General features: G+C 37.7%; 1 protein-coding gene and 1 non-coding gene across 4 annotated transcripts in view; one reads left to right on the top strand and one right to left on the bottom strand.

Annotated features, from left to right (window-relative positions):
* The window catches only part of LOC147873178 (uncharacterized), a 300974-nt gene that overhangs the window by 160166 nt on the left and 122092 nt on the right, over nucleotides 1–18716 (top strand). The window lies entirely within an intron of this gene.
* Nucleotides 8681–8753, bottom strand: TRNAM-CAU (transfer RNA methionine (anticodon CAU)). Its single transcript has one exon. It is a non-coding gene; the product is annotated as a tRNA-Met (tRNA).

Genomic DNA, 18716 nt, shown 5'->3' with positions numbered 1-18716 from the left:
GAAATTTAAAAAGTTGTAGTGGAACCATGGTTCCGGATAATTTGACGTAAATACGTCATACCTGCTTTACAATTGAGTAAAGTTTGATTAAGACTTCGTTTATTTAACTTGAATTAGTTACGCTTAAGATGGGTCTGTGGTAGATGAATGTAATGTAAAGTAATGTAAAGTAATGTAATGTAATGAAATGTATGATAAGGTAAGGTAACTATGTAGGTAACCATTGTTGTTTATTTGTTGATAAACAGATGACGTTTCCTAGGTAACATAACAATGAAGTTACACTTTTCGTAACACTTTTTCGTTACATTTTTGCCGAATGACACTGACCCTAAAATATAGACGTATTTACGTCAAAAAGGAAGCGTTGTTGTAAATTATGTATTTCCGATTGGAAGTGTTGGATATTTTACCTAGTACAAGCCGTTACGTCGCTACAGTGTTTACATTATCAATAGCAAACGTTTAGTGAAGGAGACACAGGTATTGCTTCTCTTTTCGGGTTGAACATTCGAAGTTCAGTAGAACTCGTAAGTTCATTGTCCATCGTTTATATTATGTAAAGGTAAAAAAACTGTGACTATGCCGTGATGTATGATACGCATTGAAACGAAAGATCTAAATCTCGAAAATTTAACTTTAGAAACAAGATCAAAACATTTTTGAAGGTACGTGTACTCGTTGTCCTGTGTTGTATTTGGCTCTTCACGTTTGTGTACGCATTTATGTATGTTTGATCCTGAGTAGACTCTTTTTCTTTGAAACGTTTAATACAATTATTATGTTAATAGCGTTACAGTTATAACATTTACTACTTCGTAAAAAAATGAACCAACGTTTTAGAGACTAGAGTTTCATAGTCGATTCAATTTACGCCCCACAGTTAATAAACCAGGAAAACTTTAAAGCAGAGTCTGAAAAGTGTACTGCTAATCTATTTAGTCTTTGTAAGAAGAGAATTTGTTGTTCTTATTGTCTCGTGATTGGTGTTGCTTTCTCAAAGCAGTGTCTCTTTTTCACAATGCATTTAACACATCCCTTTCTTAAAATATCGTTATGTTATCTCAGAAACACATCATGTGAATAAAATATTTCCATTGTAATTTTATTTCTTATAAAGCAAAACATTCGTAGGAAATATTTCTGAGCGTAATGTCTGAAAACTAGGTTAAGGATTTGTGTAAAGTGGTAGTTATATTTGTTACATTTGAACCATAATTATATCTGACAGATAAATTTTAGTAAAATACCAGAGTAAAAACGTAGATATGAATTAATACAGATCAGTATTAATACAGGCTACGCACAATAATGGTAAGACCCGTCGAAATTCAACGAGGTATATTTCTTTCAACTCTTCACCTCTTACTATCTTTCTTTAATTGTTAATATTTTATTTCCCTTCCTTATTTCTTCCGCATTTGTTTATCGTGTCTTTCATTTCAGAAAGACTGCGAAAAGTACGAGCCATGTTACGTACTGATTTATTTCAACTTGTTTTCCAGTATTAGAATTACTTCTCAAAGTTGGCCGTCTAACGGTATTACTGAAAACTTTTAGGCCTTTGTGAGTGTAACCAAATTTATTGTACATAAAAGCAAATGTGGAACTGGGTTTTGGGGGTAGACTTGGCGAAGGAAATAGGTCCTTACACATCGCTTAGAAACGTATTCGACAATTTCTCAGCCACTATGTCATTTAGAAGTGACTTCCATGTTAATTGCGTTGTACAACTGTATCCAACAAACTGGAACCACGTGATACATCTAGCTCAGAGAGACCTCGTCTTTCTGTAGCGGTTGTTAGGTTAGGTATGAACTATTTGATCGTGTCACAGATGCATAATGTAGCACGTGGTTGCTATAGCTTGATGATGGCCGGCTTCTGTATAAGGAAAAGGTCCTTTGGGAATCCCCTGATGTTACAGTAATGCATCAGTACTTCCCCGCTACTCTGCTAACGCCGTTGGATATTAAGAGCGCACGTAACAATTGCAAGGGACAACCTCACTATTGCTAACAGCAGTGGACGAGGTTTATGTTGATTTGACTTGACAGACCCCCTTTAGCTGCTGTGGGCACTCTCAACTTGATAGCCGGAGTTTGTTACTTTTGAACATTTACCTTTCGCATGGCCGTTGCTTCCTCCGGGCTTATCGACACTGTGTGATCCTTGTTACGATAGACACGTAACTTTGGCGAATAAATTTATGGAGGAAGTGTTATATTGATCCTAAGGTCCCGTATCTGATTGAGTTGTAACCGAAACAAACTAATCTGACTGACACTTTACGAATGTGATGAGTGTATCTAGTTCATTTATTGCACTTAAACTTTGTGACATATTGTTATGTAAATAGGTTGTTTAATTCTTACGTCAAATAAAACTGTTTTATTGTAAATAGTATTAATTATACTAACTAAATATTAATATATAATAGTATTAATTATTAAAATATTTACAATACAAAAATGTACAGGAGTTAAAACCACATGTTAGAATTAGAGAAGTAATTTAATTTAATTTTAACATGCAATTTGCCAAATTTGGTTGTACACGAGTGACATCATTGGAAGAGGCAACCTGTAAGATATGCAATGCTTCCTACCTTCTACACGGTCTGTCGGATGAAGAGGGGAATTCCTTAAGGACGTGAAGTAGAAAGCGAATGGTCATAGCAGGACAAATGAGTTGCACTATGCAACAATATCGAAATATTCAATAATGAAAGACGTGACAACAAACAAACGAATGTCTGTGATGAGATTTGAGGTTTTCACGGCGCTAACGACATTGAGGATGTCCTTTTGGGTTATGGCATTATGTGGACTGGTTAGTAGATGCCAGCGTTTCGGATAACAATACTGTCTCAATCTTCAGAGCTTAAGTGACAATGCTGGGAGTTAGAAGGGCGGCGGGAAGGGAAGTCTGAAGGCGTTCCTATGATACTTAATGATCAGCTTAAAATAAAGCATTTCCGTTGTGTGTACCCTGTGGTTTTAAATTGATTGGTATGAGGATATAGAAAAGGAACGGACCTGATCCGTAACATTACTTTGATAGTCTACCGAGAAACGATCCAGTTTCGGCAGTTAACATTAACAGGTCGTATGCTGTGGCTGCAGGAGATTAATGTTACATGAAACCCTGTAAAAACAGGACTTAAGCTCCAATTGGGAATCACTCGGCAATTCGAAAAAGCTCCTGCTAAGATATGCAGCCATGGCTTTGCAACGTACAAACCTAACAGTTAGAAAATGGAGCACTTGGGCTCTGGAAGTTAATAAAGTGTTTCCACACGTATACTGTATCCGCAAGTAACTTACTATAAGTGATAAGAAGACGGCTCTGGATTGTAGCGCCGTGCAGTCTGGTACAAGTTTACCGACATTTCCGAGGTTTTTTGCTGTCTCCATCGTCAGGGCTCATCGCCGTTACCCATGGAGGAAGCAAGTGTCTCTGAAACGTCGGTAAACATTTACCAGACTACGCCATCTTTGTACCCACCGCCGTGAGAACCTCAAATCCTACGTTAAGTGAGTTTAATCGCGAGTTATTCCGATCATCAGTCTTGTTTAATTATGTATTTTTTCGTGTTGGATAATCGGAGGATGTAGGCTGAACACGACACGTATTTATGATGTCAAAATCTGGTCAACTCTGAAATTATATAGGTTATATCAGAATAAATAAATTGTTGTTCTAGGCTATGACACAGACTGATATGTAGGAACGTGACATTTCCACACGTAGGAACCTAAGCTATAGGTATTCCCTAGGAGTATACAGTTCGATATTTTCGTAGTACCATAAATAAATTAAAATGGAAGCCATGATCGTTCCAGACTTCTTCGGTCGTTTGGTAAACCATAAAGCCCACTCTTACGTTCTTAGGACACGCAAAACCAACCGTGAAGAATGCATTTAGTATCACCTTCGTTCGGTGGGTGATCCTTCAAGTCAAATTATATTAGGCTCTGTCAAACACGCTATGGGGGCGAATTGAGGTCGCATGGGTCATCAATAACGCAAGCGATTCAAATGAATTCAGACAACGTAGGTTATATCCTTCTTTTATAGAACAGAAATGTTTTAAAAACTGTTAATCATAAATAAGTTCGTGTAATGTCCGTTGAACAACAATGGAAGGTCCCCCAATTTTTTGCAGTTTGGAGGTTAACACTTAAAAACCCCGGTGGCAACGAAGTGTACCACGTGATTTAACAATTTACTAACCTAAAAACGAAACGACTTTCAGTAAAATGTGTACCATATAGAATAGACTTATGGAGCTCGTGTCCTCCTGTAACTGGGGGGCTCGTATTAGATGTTACAGAATGTATATAAATAATGTATCTATGACAGTAATTAACAGGTTACAGCGTTTCTGTTTAATTTGATGTCACTTTTATTTTAAGTTTTCATCGACAATAATTAAGACTAACTTTGTTTGTATCTGTTGGAATGTAGATTTGGAAACATTCTTGAAAGTAAATTTAAGCAGCTTTAAGCTGCGAAATTAATTAACTACTTTTTTTACTTCACTCTAAGTCAGACTCCATCTGGTATCAATTTTATACCAAGAAATGCAAACAGCCGTGTGTTTTAAAATAATGATAAACATACTGAACCATTTTCGTTTTACAAAGGTTACGACGAGGCAGGACATTTATTTGTTTGTGTGGTAAATCTATTTTTATATCTGGCTTCACTTCACATAGCTGCTTGACCTCAATTACTGACCAGTGTTGTACGTGTAGAGGAAGCTTACAAAGCTAAACAAATATAAGATTGAAGAAGTTGATATACTTGCAGTTTCGTTTTTGTCAAAGCTACTCTGGCGATAGACCCCGCTGGGGTTGATGTAATAAATGAGCTGGTTGAAATACGTTATTATAACTTGCTTATTTCCCCATACTCCTTGCTTCTTACTCGAAACGTTTTCTATTGATCTTGTACTCCGTGAAATGTTCGTGCAAATGAAACAAAGCTGTACTTAATATTATGTCTCTTCATTGTCTTCATATTACGCAGTTATCGCTTTTCTTTGTTTTATAGGAATTTGCACGTTTTATATACGCGTCTTTTGCAAGGTTTGTTATTTTTATTTCTCTTTGTGTTTCGTTATCTCTACTCCAACGAATTAACTTCAAAGCAATGTGGTCAGAAATGGTCTCTGACGTTTCTTCTGGTCGTTTCTACAAACACTTTACAAAACCGTTCCCTGTTTTATATACATAAGAAGAAATGCTACTGGGAACAGGGAATTGTGGTTATTATATTTATCTTATGAAGCGGTTTAGGCCAGAATATATTTGTAAGGGTTTTACCCAGAAATAAGATACTTCATGGTTGTAGGCTTATTTCCAGAGGCCATGTATTTCAGTTAGAGGCAAAAGATGAAGGGAGAAAAGAAAATCAAACACATAACATAATTCGCGAAATTGAAGTTTTGTGACCATGAAAATAAAAAACAAATCCTTGTGTAAGGTGAGCGTGAGGTTATTACTCAAAATTTTCTCTGCTGTATTTATATAAAAAATCACGCCACCCGTCGTAATCCTTAAACTATGACACTATTATTGTCGTTCCTGTGTTTTGGACCTAAAGACGTATTACACTTTAATAGGTACCAGATCAACGTGAGGAATTTCTGTAGCTCAGTCAGTATGTTGACCGGATTGTGGACCGGGTTACCAGAGTTTGATTCCCGGCAAAGTAGAGCTTTTTTCTTTTCATCGCCTCCTACAGGCCAGCTATGGGACCCACATTACGTCCAACATAACGAATTAAACAGTCACAGATCTTTACAGAATCATTGACTAGGTCAACTGACTATCTTGGTAGATTGTAGCACCTATATATAGGCTACGTAGCAAACTAACTGTATGGTCCAGAGTGCTTCTCGAAAATCTGGTAGTCGCTTAGCTGTTCAAAAAATCCCTCCCCCCCCCCTTTATGAAAGGGAAAAGTTTGTTAACCTATTCACAGGAGCCAGCCACTGGTTCATATCCTGTGCCAAACGAATTGGGTCCAAGCACTCATACCTGTATTTATTTTAAGACCGATGTGGATATTTTCCTCCCAATTACCTTCTTCGCTTCAGTCTTTTCGACTAAACTTTGTTATGTATTTTTAATTTTTCTCATGCATTCTGCAGGAGTCGCTCATATTATTCTCCATGATTTGATTACGATAATATCTGGTTAAGTGTAAAGAGTAAGACATTTTTGATCAAGCTGTTGTCTTCAGCCTCCTGCTTCTTCCATGTTGTAGCATCAAAACTTGTCCTGAGCACTCGCTTCTCAAGCACCTTCAATGCGCGAAGATGGCTGTCTTCTGGGTTTCAGCGCCGTGTAGCCTGGTGAACTTCTACCAGACTACACGGCGCAACAACCCAGAAGACCCACCGCCTTGAAAACCTGAAATCTCACCTTCAATGTAATTTTCTTCCCTTCATACGATAGACCAATTTTCACACCGAAAAACAGAAGATAGAAATATTATACATGTTGACTGCATAAATAGAAATGTCTTTTTATGACTCCTGAACTTTCTTTCTTTTATTTTGTATTACCTTCTGTCTTTCTCCGTTTCCTTGTTTGTTTGTTTGTTTGTTTCTTTCTTTCTTTCATCTTTCTTTACTTTTCTACAAAACAATATTCTCGAAGACTTCCTGTCCCGTTCCGTTTGCCTCCTCTTAAGCTCATTACCTGCCTAATGACTCGTGTCTGAATCGCTCAGGGTGGGCTGACAGTGTTGCCAAACTGGGCGTGGTCACTCCATTAACTATTCACTTGTTTCCCCCCTCCCAACTCTCTCGTGAATGAATGAGTTGGATAATACATCCCTGTAGCTTTGCTTTCTTCATCCCCTGCCCCTTTGAGCAAAGGTTACTTCATAATGTAGCGCATTACTCCATACAAAACCCTTTTCCTGAAACGTGTGATTCCTCATGCTTAGGACGAAACGTTTACTTAAATTTCTGGTTGTTTATATTTTATAAACTCAGCACGAAACAAAGCCAACAATATCGGCTTCGTTAGTTAGCATAGCCAAGACATTTGAACTATTAAACATAGTAGCCCATGGAGCAAATGCTTGTGTAATAATGAATTTAACCACTGTCTGTGGTAGAAGAGAAGGGATTATATCGTATGTATTGCCCTTTGCACGTGACGCACGTCACTAAAATGTTTGTACGTACAAGGCAACATTTTGAACATTCTCTAGTTTGAAGATTGCTGTTTTTTTGGGTTGCAGCGCCGTGTAGACTGGTAGAATGTTCCCGATGTTTCAGAGGTCCTTGCTGTCCCCGTCATCAGTGTGATAGCCCTGATGATGGAGGCTGCAAAGACAGATCATGCTGTTTTTGAAACGTTACACAGAAACATTGCGTGACGATTGGGGTGTATGAGGATTATGTCTTAAGTTGCGAAAGCCCGTTGAATTACAACTGAGTTTCTAGAGGCCGTTCGTGTTTCGGAATTTTCCCTTCATAAAAACAAGCAAGACTATAAATTATGATGATATGTGGTCTATCGAACAAATAAAGTTGCTTTTTTCTACACGCACCCTGTCATTTTTGTTTCATAATTCGCGTCTATTCTTCTTATTTTGTATTTCGTGGTTTTTCTTCAGACGGTTGGCTGCGTCTGTTGAATACTTGTGTATAAGAGCACAAAGATGAAAGAGAGAGAGAGAGACATATGAGAATGATCATTCATTCTGAATCGTCGGGTGGAATGCAAACGTTTAAATCCAATGTATATTCAACATTTGCGACTTTTTTAATGGATAAAACACAAACTAAGAAGAAGTCTTGTTTTTAATTCTGAGGTAATTTGCTGGGTTATACAGACTTACGCAGTTTGTAAAAATTTTATTTTTTACGGATAAAACAAAAATTATTATAAGACGGTGGATATGTTGATTTAGTTACGAATACGGATAATGTGTGAAGAATATAACAGTATATTCTTGCTTTCAAAACTTCACAATCTAAATTATGTACAATGAATTTAATAAAGAAGCCTAATTGGGCTGTTGGTTAAAATCATTCTTGGTACAGAAAATGTTAAATATGCTGGGATTTTCTTGTCATATGAACCTTTCTTGCCGGTAAAATTTAAAATTCTCACGACAGCTACGAAGATGGCTGTCTTCTGGAATGTTGCACCTGTGGTAGATAGAGTTCCTCCGAAACGTCTGTCAGTAATTATCAAACTATACGGCACATCATCCCAGAAAGCAACCATTTTCATGTTCTTTACTGCTGGTAAGACTGGCCTAAGTTGGATACAGTATATTGTAATTTATTCCAGGGAAATGCTGTACGCCGTTTTGAAGATCAAACTAACTGGGCTCTGTATCAAGGGGATTGAAATTGATTGCACGCACTTTTATTGCTTTCAATTCGCAGCAAAGCATTCCATTGAGCTTCTGTATCGAACTCTTTGAACACACATCCTTTCCTCTTTTCAGCCTTTTTTGTGTAATGAACGAACCTCTCCTCCCGTTATCATCCACGTAATTAGAAAGTTAAAGGGGGATGAGCGGTAGTGGAGAGATTTTACTGAACTGTTAGAACTTAGGCTGGCCATCAACAAAACGTTTTCATACAAATTCCCTTCATTATTCCAAATTTATTTTCGAAAGAAATTTAATAAAAAAAAAATTGTGCCCCGGGTGAGGATCGAACTCACGACCTTAAGATTATGAGACTTACGCGCTGCCTACTGCGCTACCGAGGCACGACGATGGGGTTGTTTGCTAAGATTAACACTAGAGACCATCGACGAATTTATTTAGTGTTTGATATCTAGACCCAGATTTGTCTCCTTGCAAATGTTATCTGATATTGGCTTCGTCTTATAAAAATTCTGAGATAATCGCTAGGAGAATGGTCAAATCAAGGATTAGATGGACGAGGCATGTAGATGAGAAATGCGTACAAAATTTCGCTTGGGCAACTTCAAGGGCAAAGACCACTTACAACATATAGGCTTAGATAGGAGGACAATATTAAAATTAATCTTAGGAAAATATAATTTTGGGGTTTTGATTGGATTTATATGACTCTTAATAGGGGTTGATGGCAGGTTTTTGGTGAACAGTCTAATAGATATTCAGGTTCCATAAAACGCAAGTATTTTGTTTACTAGCTTAGCGTACCAGCAGTATTTCAAGGACGCTGCTCCATGCAGTTAATTAATTAGTTCAGCATCCACATCAGAATGCGATAATGGTGTTTCGTACAGAGAAACCGCTTTGTATGGTATTGCGATCGAAGGAAACAAATGCATATTGCCAAGATTACAGAATTTCTTCAGCACCTACTATACAGAAAGAATTATTTCTTTTATCTGAAAGTGGAAATGTTTGAATATAGGAAGGTATAAGTAGAAATAATGAAAAGTAGGAAGAAGGAAGTAAATGAGAAAGACAGATGGGCAGGCATGAAGGAAGATGATTAGGAGGAAAATGAAAATAGTTTCCGGTACGCAGCAAGTATCATTCAGCAATCCGGCCCATGATGTCTGTTCTTGACGTGAACCTGGTTACGGTGGAATGACGTCACAGCACCGTGGCCAACTACATTTGACATCTTCGCGACTGAAGAACAAGTTGTATTCAAAATGGTGCCGTCTGTAACTCTCCCCTCCCCTTCCTTCCCCGAGTGGAGTGAAATGCCCTCTGGGACAAAAGACGACGACTTGAAACGAAACTCGACTTGATCAAGACAGACGGTGGGAGAGCGTTGTAAAGGAAATTTTGTTAAGCTGGGAAGTGAATAAAATACCATGTTTCGGAGACAGAAAGTAAATACCAATAATCATGAAACCACTTATACTACGTTTTGTATTCCGAGATAACGCTGGTACACTTTGTCCTCGTCTACAAGTATGCCCATAGCACTCTCGATGGTTACGTTCTTATCCACATTCGGCAGTTCCGTTTGACACGCGGACAAAGCACAGAAACATTTTCTCGTCAGGTTTCCTGCTTAGCTGCCTTGACGTGGCTAACACGATTAACATGTTTCCAACTAAAATTTCGTACGCAGTTCGTACTCTTCTGTGCGTGGTCGTATGCCAGTCAAGATTACAACACGTAAAACTCCTCATACGCACTTTTGTGTGTTCTGCTATTTTCTTCGCCTTCGTTCGCCTTCCCGTCATCAAACATCCGCAAACTTCGCCTTATGAAGTCTTCGGGACGGTGAGGTTGTGGATTGTGTGGCCTTCTAAGTTGCTGCTGGATCGTGGGTTTTTATCAACATTTTGGAGGATCATATCACCTTCTTTTTCGTTGTAAAATATGAGATACCTTGAATATGGAGGCGGGCTTACTCTGAAACCTTAATAACCACCTGTAAGACTACCCAGCATCTCTTAGGTGGGAGACTACATTTCTCACCCATATTGACATTGCAGAAAACTAATCTTTTCTTTTGTAGGTATTTATTTGTCGTTCATTTAACAATTCTTATTCAGAGATTTGAACCCGGGACCTCCCGAATACGAAGCAGGAGTGATAACCAGCGTGTAGTGTATGTATGTATGCATGCGAATTACGTAATTAGATTAAAATTAAATCATTTCTGAGTGGTGGATACACGAGCTCCCTAAAATTAAAGAATGCACCATGTACCTCGAAGACTAGACAAACTTACACCCAGACTGTGTGCTGAACGCAGCAGTACGTAATGCTCGCGTTATCTTTTCATGTTTTATGCAGTCACTCTCGTTCGCGATAGATGCTCGGAATTTCATTTCAGGTTGCTCTTGTCAGATGTTTGAACCACTTTCTTGAGCAGAAGAATTTCTCTCTCTTTCTCCAAGATGCGCATTTTGAATATTCAGTAGTTCAACAGTTCGAACTTTAGCTTCCCTTCAGCTCAGAACTAATCCGCGAACTCTAACTTCAACCCTTACTTCCCCTCGATCTCCTCTGCCCTCTAGTCCCAGATAGCATCTTTATGGGAGCTCTTTTTCAAGCCCTGAGGATAAGTGAAAGGAAGGGAAAGAGAAATGCCCCCAAGTCTCTCTTCCCGATGCAATTTTACACAATTTGCAGTACAATTTACCCCTAGTGGCTGATCTGGAATATAGAATACCTCCTAATAGACTTTACGCAAAATAAAACGGTTTGGAAGTGTAGAGGAATGAAAGAGCAAGGCAAGGACGAACCTGTGAAATGTACCAGGTACGTTGAGATGAGGTTATGTCGCCAGGGAGTCAGAAAATGGAGTTGGTAACCGTTTGATTTTTCAGTGCTATTCCATGTAAAATATGTGAAGCTTCTAAAGCTTCTGTCATTTAAAAAACGTATTATTTTAAAAAGAGGACTTTATGGTCTCGGGTAGAACACCGTACTCTCATTTAGAAGACTCTGGGTTCCATCCCCAGTCAAATCTGAATGCTGACTTTTTATGTATGAAACTTTGAGAAGTGAAGTATACCCCGATCCGGCTTTGAAATCCACGTTAAACACGTTGTCTGCGGACATATTTAATCAGTGGATGCTTTATCCGGACATTTTTAGTGCCTCTAAACATCTAAAATCCAAAAGGACTTCAGAATAAGTTACAGTCATAACAAGTTAAAAGACGTAAATGGATGTATGCAGAATGGTTTAGTCGGTTGAGACATGTTTAGGCTTAAGATCAATTAAGTGAGTGGGCAGTTTAAAATGTTAACTTAATAAATAACTTCGTGATGTATACAGATCTCTTATTTTGTTAGGGTACCGCGTGGAATGTATGTCTGAACAGGTTGTTGTGATTGGGGTAGCAAGAAACACCTCGAATTTTGGTGCGGAAATGTCTTTAAAAGTTCGATGGCGAAATTTAAACGGTAGATATGTTTTCGTTTTACTGATTTACGGTGGTTTATTTAACGCCTCTGTCAGTAGATCAGATTGAAGGTAGGTGTGGGTGACGGTCTAAAAATTAGGGTGTGACAACTGACACTATCGGCGCGCTCGTGCGAACACGGTAGTAATAAATCTTCAGGTCCCACAGATGGTGGGAGAATTTATTGATTATTGTTGTTATTTACTTTTACCTTCAGAAGGAGGACACTGATCCACAGAGTTATTTTCATTACCGTTAAACCGGAGTATATTGGACGCAAAACATCTGCGAGCCACGGCTAAGTCACAGTAACAGGCGAAAGGAACATGGAAAGGGGGACGGGGGAGCAAGACAGCATTTACGTTATCGCTTCACCTCCCTCCCAGTACCTCGGTTTCCTGGCCCAGAACGTGTATGTAAAGATTAGAGAAGGTCGGAGATATCTTACGACAAGCGTACCAGATTAATCAGTACATAGTGCGACGGAAATAAAAGAGTCTATCTGCGCATCATCATCAGACGGAAATTTTCACGACGTAGTAGAAATTTATTAGATTATGAATATGTCTGTCTTCTAGAATGTTGCGCCTTGTAGCCTGACCTCCCTTAGAATGTTTGTCCACAACCTCGGACATTTGTCCGACCAAGCTTTTGCCTTGTCCGACCTGCTCCTACATCTTAACCCACCTTTCCACGCACGGCTCACTGATCGCCCTGATAAAGGAGGCAGTAAAGACCTCTGAAACGTCAGTAAATTCTAACAGACTACACGGTATAACATCCCCGAACACAGTCATATTCATTTTCGCCGCCGCGAGAACCCTAAATATAACCTTTTTAAATTCATTTTTGAGTTTTCACAAACACGGCCTGTACCATTTTCCACAAATCTATCTCATGCAGTTCTTCCCTTTTTGTCTCCCTCCCCCCATTCCGCAGTTCCTCTTCCTGCTTCATCCCGGTGAACTGTCTAGCAGGAGAACAGAAGAGGTGTGTAGCATGCGTTGTGTTAAAAGAGCAAAGCGAGTTAAGTTGCAGAGGGGGGAGGGACATTACCTTCGACTGCAGATATCGCCAAGTGTCGTTTCTAGTTCCAGTGATTACATTAAAGGTTGCAGAACCTGTAGTGGGTATACGAAATGGAATTTCCATTCTGTTACAACAGAAGCACGATATTCGTAAGAGCTGGTAAGGGGGTTCACGTTTAAAGAGTGTATAAATAGGTCGGGGGTAACTTAGCATGGCGTGAATGTGATAATGACGACACATGATAATACCTGCAACGAAGTTCTGGCCCTTTTAAAAAATGATGATGGAAGCCCAAATTACTGAAGGGAGTAATATTTTTTGGTTCTTGGCTGTCTTTATAATTAGAATTATAAATATTTAATTGAAAAGAAAGTGTCTTGAATTGTATAAGACATTTGCATATAGATCACGTGTATAAAAATACGCCTAACTAGTGAGGCTGGGCCATCGAAGAGAATCGAACCGGATGTCTGTACAGGCTTGGGCGTTGTCCTAATTTTTATTATTTTTTATCATAAGTAAATACATCAAGTAAGTTAATTCTGCAAATAATCTTTCGGATTATGGCGTAAACCTGCTTTTGTTAACTACAAATCCCGGCTTATGAAAGCCATACCTTTCTGCCTTAAGATTCTCTTATCTTTTGCATGACTGTGGCACTTTTATTAATCCTTTAAAACCCAGAGAGTGATAACTATGTGTGCCAGCTGCTTTTAACAGTAACTGGATTTCTTTCGTGTCATCCTCACTGTAAATAGAAACTATTTCCTTATACCGCGTTAACCACTTGATCGTTGTAATGGTGAAGTAAGGTGTTTTCTTTGAGGTACGGACTGAATTCTTAAATATTATTTGGACATCTTCTCCTTCAAAGTGTTAAATAATCTTATGATTGTTTTTCAGTGCTTCTGAATATTAATTTTGTATTTATACTTCACGAATTTGAAGTAAGAATAAGGTCTTTAGTTACAAGAATTTTTTTCAGGCCTTACCAAATATCAGGAGGTTCTCATCGCTAAGGGTCGGGATTTCACCCAGGTCAGTCTGTCTGAAATTTGTGGTGGACAGAATGGCAGTGGGACAAGTCACTCTCCGAATCCATACATTTTCCCCTGTCAGTAGGCTATCTATCATTCCACCGCTGCTTCGTATCCACTCATGTATACTGTTTTCTGGGTCATAGACAAGAGGTCCAATAGACGCTTAGTTCCACAGAGACATAATCTCTCATCCGATTGAAAAATATATTAAATACACAAAATTTCTATGTTACAACAGATTAGTTTATACAACGTGTTGTTTCTTAGTGCCCATCAAATGGACATCTTTTCAATTCGCAAAATAATATAAGCTAATGAAACAGATGTTCCTTTTTTGATATAATTACTCGAAACATAGCCGTTTGTAATGTACAATGTTCGGCTTTGTTGTTCGCCATGAAAATAAAATGAATGATGATCAACTTCGGCTGAAATGCACCTGTAATTATGTTTTCGTGGCGTTACTTAGTGGAAAAAGCCAAGTCTATCTTACTCCGACACTACACGAAATGTTAATGATAGCCTTGCGAGATCCTAATTTCCATTCCTGCAAGTTATGTTACGTGTGTTGTGGCTAAATATATTCAGATGAAATAAAAAGCCGCTTAGATAAAATAAAAGACTGGGAGTAGTTTTGGAGCCTGACTGGCGCATGACATGGCGCAACAAGAGGTCATCCCACGTGGGGGGCGGTAGCGTCACCACACCCCCCACCAGGCAGCGGAGGATCCAGATAAAGCCTCTAAGAGTATATAACCCCTACTTTCTCTTAATTGAAGTTGGGCTTCAAATTTGAATATCATTTGTTTCCGTTTGTCGTCATTTCTATCCTGGAATTAAAGCATGTTCAAATTCCACCTTAGATGTAAATGATATTTGTTAAATGATTATGCGAGTGACAACGTTAACTGTATTATTGTTTCTTGATTATCATTTCGTCCTGATATTCGTCATAGGGAAATTAGAGTTTTCCAGTTTCATTTTCAAAACAGAATACTCTTTTGGATTAACCATACACTTAACCATCTAAAATAAAATTGCAAATGTATGCAGTGCCTGCGTTAACATTTAGTAACGCTGCATTTTGTCCACAGTATTTATGGATTCCGTATGATTCTCAGTGTAAACAGCGATTACTTCCTCATACATAAATAACCAACTGATCTTTGTAATAGTGATGTGTTGTGTTTTCGTTTTGATAAGAAGTGAATTTTGAAATATTATTTAGACGAGCATCTGCTTAAAAGGGTTAAAATAATCGGTTTGATGTTTGGTCGTAGTCTGCCAAATTATTTTATATTGTGTTATATTGTGCCTTATAATATTATATTATATCATGTCATATCATGTAGTCGAGACGTGTAAAGAGAGATAAAAAGATTTTGTTTTCAAATAAGAATAATTGTTATGTGGTAATTACTGCCTAACCATTGGTAAATAAATACATCCTGTGGCTAGGTAAGCAAGAATTATCACAGAACGACTAATATTATTTGAGAAAAAAAGCGTTGTTTCCTGTCCTGGTAAACTGCATTTTTGCAGATTCGCCAATTTATTTGTATCGACGATATTATGTTGCCATAGTTGTATCTTAACATATAACATTTCATAGTCATATAAACCGGATGTGCGTACCATTAGGTTATCAGCAGGACCGCTTCGATGCAAACTGATTTACAGACCAGAATAAAAGACAATTCAAACACATGTGAAGAAAAACGAGCCATAATTAGAGAATAAACAATCATGAGTGACATTTATTTTTTATTCATACGAATATTAGACATGGACTTACTGAAGACAACACTTTTATCTGTTATTTGTGGAAGTGTGAAGAAGGAATTTTAAGAATTATTCAAAATGAGCAACGAGCAACATTTGAAAGATAAATTTTAAAACAAGCTTTTATATTCATTTACTAACATAGAAATTTAGTCCCGTGTACCCGAAATAGGAAAGTAATGTAGAATTGGAACCCAAGCAATTGAGGAGTGGGGGGAGATAGCTGGGCCTAATCCAGAGGGAGATAAATAAAAGAATTGATGTGGCAAGAACCGGATGAGATGAAGTGCATGCTAAGGTGTGACAGTTCTATTTACATGTTTACTAAACGGGTCACGGTAAAACGGTTGTTAAAATGTCACGTTCGTGGATCCAAGCTATTCCTATGTTGAGAAAAGCGAGAACTTTGAAAATGGTTCTTCTCCCTCTCTGGGGGAAACGAATAGGGGATGGAGTTAGTGAAGACGATATAGTACTTAGGGATGGGGGAGGGAGCTGTCTGGGAAAATGTATGCACTTCTTCATAAGTGTTACATACACGGCAGCATTTTATGAACGTGTTGTATTGAATTGCACTCAGCACTTTGATATGGGGTTCACGTTATTGATTTGGATGTTTTGAAATGTACTGAATAAGAAACCTGGAAATATCATTAGAGTAAATTAATTTTTGTCCCTATTGTCTTGCAAACGGTTGTTGTTTTGGAAGGGAGATAAATGTCTGCACACTCTGTGATTTTTGATCTTAGGTACGACCTTTATGTATTCGGAGAAATGCCTTTATGGTACTATTTGAATAGGTATTTGAATGAACCACAGAGCCATTTCGAATCTTCTGTTTACCTACACACATAAATAACTGACGTACAAAACTAAGTAATTAACAAATAAACGTTAATCAAAATTGAACCACACTACCTCAAAATCGTTCTGTCAAATATTCCATTTCCATACAACTGATCCAGTATTCTTCTCCATATTTTCCACCTTACATATGTATTCGAAGAATATAAAGATTTAATACTTCGTGTATTTCAAAGTTCACAATGCACTATAGTATAATTAAGGGTTAATTCGACTATAAGACTTTGAAGAGAACATTTTATAAACATAGAAGGAAATACTATGCAATAAAATAATTAAAGATACAAGAAACTTTATTTTTACATATTTGTTTATAATATTTCTCTGACATAATTTAGGTTAAAGAACCCGACAGTAACAAAGTACTGGAAAATATGCCATTAATATTCTGTACATTCAATTTTCACATAAATAAGTGGCTATGCAATCTGTATTTTGTGTGTTTAAACAATTTGTAATTACAGGTAGCATTCCATTTTCGCCGGGGATGCGTTCCTCGACGAACCGGCGTAAACGGAAACGGTGTAAATTGAACCTCTTTTATAATGTAAATCAACGGGAAGTCAATGACATGCGTTCCCAGCACCCAATCATTGACGAGTAATATAATGGCATTACATTTAGAGCTCTGAAATAACGTAAATAAAATAAAGGGTATTTAAGAAATATATTTTATACACTTTCAATCGGCAGTTCGTTGGTCCCCGCGATTGACTGCGATTCTTTCATGTGATTGATGTGTACAGTCATCTCTGCTGTTATGCGATAGTTGCGTTCATGTAAGACGCCGACCTATAGAAAATCGCGTAGTAAAAATAACCCCGGTACCTCCGCAGAGATTAAATTAGTCCTTTGAAAGTTTAAAGTGAAAGGAATGAAATTGCATAAGAGCAAACTAGCATAAGCAAAAGTTTTCTTTTCAAAAACAACTTTTACCGATTCACCGATCTCACTGGAGCAAGTTCGCGTTAACGAAACATAAGTAATTGCAGAGATGACTGTATTTATAATTTTTATTCAAATTCAGCGATGTAAGAATTACGATTTAGTATAAAAATCAGTACGAGATACATTGTAAAACGTTATAAATAATAGTAATTTTTTTTCTTCACTTTTTGACTTTCTGGTGTCAAAATCGGCGTAATTCTGAATCGGCGAAAATTGAACCGGCGAAAATCGGGGGCTACCTGTAATTTGTTAGGTTATGACATACCGTCAAGCAACTACGTAAGATTTACGTAATTCTTTGAAGCCGAAGGTCGTCTGAATATTTAAGAGCCAAGCCCGTGCCACAAAGGAAACACAACACTTCACTATTACAAAGATTAGCTTGTAAATGTTATTTAGGGAAATAATTTCTATTTGCAGTGAGAACCAGAGGACTCAACAGACAGGCTTTCTACCCTCTTATTTGTTTTCTGAAAACAGAAACAGAATCCAGCTTCTGAAATGTTGAAATTTTATAATTTAGACCATATACAAAGTCCAAAAGAACAATTTTGCATACTATTTGTTAGTCTTATGCTCTTGATTTAGGTATACTTGTGTCAGGCGTATTAAAATTTTTGTCTTTAAAGCTTCCTGTCTTTTTTAGAATATAAGTCCATATGCCCTTTTTAATTAGAGATCCTATATTTTCTTAGTGAGTGATGAACAGTGTCTACAGTGTGTATTCAGAGTTATTATTTCACCGATTAATCATCATCATCATCATCATCATCATCATCTGTATCTCATGGATGACGAAGGAATATTTCAGATTGTCGAAGATACAAAATTGTAAAATACTGTGCGTATAGAAAAGAAGCCTTGTATTATAATAGTTTGTCTGACTTCATCTTCTGATCCACGTGTACGTCATACGAGGCTTTGTAGTCATGACTATCATTAGCAAACTCATAGCAACTTAACCGTTCATCTCTTATTGCCTCTGGTTGGTTCGTCGTCTTAATTTTCTCTCTACTTCTGTCTTCAGTATCCCATCTCCATTTACTGGCTTCCGTCTCTGCCACTTTCAAATTGAATCTTATTGAATTGAGCCCCTTCTCTTAGTCCTCACTTCTGCAGCGGCAGGAATTAACGGAATCCATGGCCTTCTTGTGTAAGCGAGATCGTATTACTCTGCCACCCTCCCTCATACGGCC

The sequence above is a fragment of the Zootermopsis nevadensis genome, unplaced genomic scaffold (assembly GCF_977971745.1).
Source record: "Zootermopsis nevadensis isolate Lab colony 2312 unplaced genomic scaffold, Znev_1.0 Znev_ptg000021l, whole genome shotgun sequence".
Classification (NCBI taxonomy): Eukaryota; Metazoa; Arthropoda; class Insecta; order Blattodea; family Termopsidae; genus Zootermopsis; species Zootermopsis nevadensis.
The sequence above is the reverse complement of the archived record's forward strand: the minus strand, read 5'-3'. Positions and strand labels throughout refer to the sequence as shown.